Source organism: Dioscorea cayenensis, chromosome 9 (assembly GCF_009730915.1).
Source record: "Dioscorea cayenensis subsp. rotundata cultivar TDr96_F1 chromosome 9, TDr96_F1_v2_PseudoChromosome.rev07_lg8_w22 25.fasta, whole genome shotgun sequence".
Lineage (NCBI taxonomy): Eukaryota > Viridiplantae > Streptophyta > Magnoliopsida > Dioscoreales > Dioscoreaceae > Dioscorea > Dioscorea cayenensis.
In genome coordinates this window covers 16,289,119-16,291,257 of record NC_052479.1, presented here as the reverse complement: position 1 = coordinate 16,291,257, position 2,139 = coordinate 16,289,119, and the positions used below count along the sequence as shown (strand labels likewise).

At 43.6% G+C, this 2,139-nt stretch overlaps 1 non-coding gene across 1 annotated transcript; it reads left to right on the top strand.

Moving 5' to 3' along the window:
- The first annotated feature begins 280 nt into the window (after positions 1 to 280).
- LOC120269712 lies at positions 281 to 389 on the top strand. Its single transcript, XR_005539352.1, has one exon. It is a non-coding gene; the product is annotated as a small nucleolar RNA R71 (small nucleolar RNA).
- The last annotated feature ends 1,750 nt before the right edge of the window (positions 390 to 2,139 follow it).

The following is a 2,139-nucleotide window of genomic DNA, read 5'->3' as shown; positions in this document are numbered from 1 at the left end:
CACGGCCGCAACTCTATTCGAAGCTATAAGATCTAGCTTCTTACTCAAACTCTCCACTTGGGCCGCCAATGAAGTTACCGCATCAATTTCATGAAGGCCGGCCACTTTTTTCTTTTCCCTAGCATTCCACTGGTAGATATGTAACCCCATTTCCTCAATCAATTGACGAGCCTCATCGGGGGTTTTGCTACCTAAGGTACCTCCCACCGCCGCATCCAAGAGTTGCCTTGTACTCGGGTTCAAACCATTGTAGAATGTTTAAACAATCATCCACTCCGGGAATCCGTGTTGTGGACACTTCATGCTAGGAGTTCCTTGAACCTTTCCCATGTCTCAAATAGAGACTCCAATTCCAACTACATAAAGGATGAGATCTCATTCCTAAGCTTTTCGTCGATTTTCCCGGGAGGGAAATAACAGGCTTGAAAAGCTTCTACCATCTCCTCCCATGTAGTGATTGATGCTCTAGGTAATCGGTAGTAGTCAACGCTTTGCTTTCCCCTTTAAGGAAAATGGGAAGGCTCTCAACTTGATGGCATCATCCGTCACACAATTTATCTTCAGCATGTCATACACCTCGAGGAAGCTCTATATGTGACTGTTTGGATCCTCATCGGCCAAACTATTGAATTGTGCGGATCACTGCAAAGATATGGATAAATGTCGCTTTTAGCTCGAAATTCTGAGCAGTAATTGGGGGACGCACAATACTCGATTGTGTCCCCAACACTAAAGGTCTGGCATAATCGGATAGTGTTCGTTGTTGCTCATTTTTGTTCTCGCCACGTTGTCGATCCTTCTACTTCCAAATCACTGGATTAGGTCGTTCTATATAGGTTCTTTCCCTTTCCTTCAAAGTGTATCGCTCAAGCTCGTGGGTCTCCTTCAATCAATATTGATGGATTCCCTCGAGTCATAACTCGGACCTGCACTCAAAAAAAGTAAAGAAAAAGAAAATCGAACGATGATAGAATAAGAAGATATGAAATAGAATGTGTAGTGAAATAGCTAAGAAAAACAAAGTGCAAAGTATCTCTAAATGCCTAACTCCCTGCAAGCAGCGCCAAAAACTTGATAAGATCCCCTTGCTATTATCCCGTAAGTGCACGGGTTTGTCAAAGTAATAATCCCGGGTGAGCGGGGTCGAATCCACAGGGAGTAGGGAGTAAAGACACTTGATTCGATTCTTAGCTATGTGAAGTATCAACAATGATAAGTGTGGTAATGATTCAATTCTCAGAAATTAAAAGCAACAACTAAGAGAGAGCAAAAGTACGGAGGAGACAAGGCAATCGATAAAGATGGGGTACTCGGATGATGCTTCACCTAGGATAATCGCTTCAACTGCAAGAACTCTCTATTATGCTTCCTAATCAATGCAATGGTGAGTCGTTGGAATCCTTACATACATAGTACCAAATCTAAGGTCAACTATGCCGAATTCTATACATGTCCCGGAGGAGAAATCGAACAATCTCAACACCTCGCTACTCGCATAGAGTTGCAATGAGCTCTAGGGATTCCAAGTGATAAATCTCTTCCTAGATTTAGTCCTAACCCTTTGGTCCAGCGGAAGGTCCCTAGCCACAATTAAGCCCCTAGTTACTAAGATCACCCTCAACGCTTCAGTCCATTACACGCGCAACTAGGCCCCAGCTGAGGTTCATCCCTTAGACCATTCACTCTATTATGGCCACAAAGAACTCGAGGAACGGAGGTAGAATCTATCACGCCGAGGGGAAAGGGGACGCCTCCCTGACCTCTCGACTCACCCTCTCAATCCTCTCCAACCTAGTTTTTGTCTAACGCCTGTGTGTGTCACTCACTCACAAGGTTACAAACAAGAACTCCTCAACCCTAGTGCCACTCTAGGGGAAATGTTCATACAATCAAGCATTCAAGGTTGGAACTCACAATAAGCATCAATTTATTGAAAGCATAATAAAGAAGTTCGATGAAACAAGTACATCCTAGGGTTCACAATCACCCAAGTACTCCACTAGTGGTTTAGCTTCCATGGAGCTAAGTATAATCAAAGAAATCGAATGTAAAAAGCAATGAATCCATAAAGAAACCCCTCGATGGTCGTGTTGATGGTCTTGTGGAAAGTCCTCTCACTGCGTCCAAGGATTCCTTCAT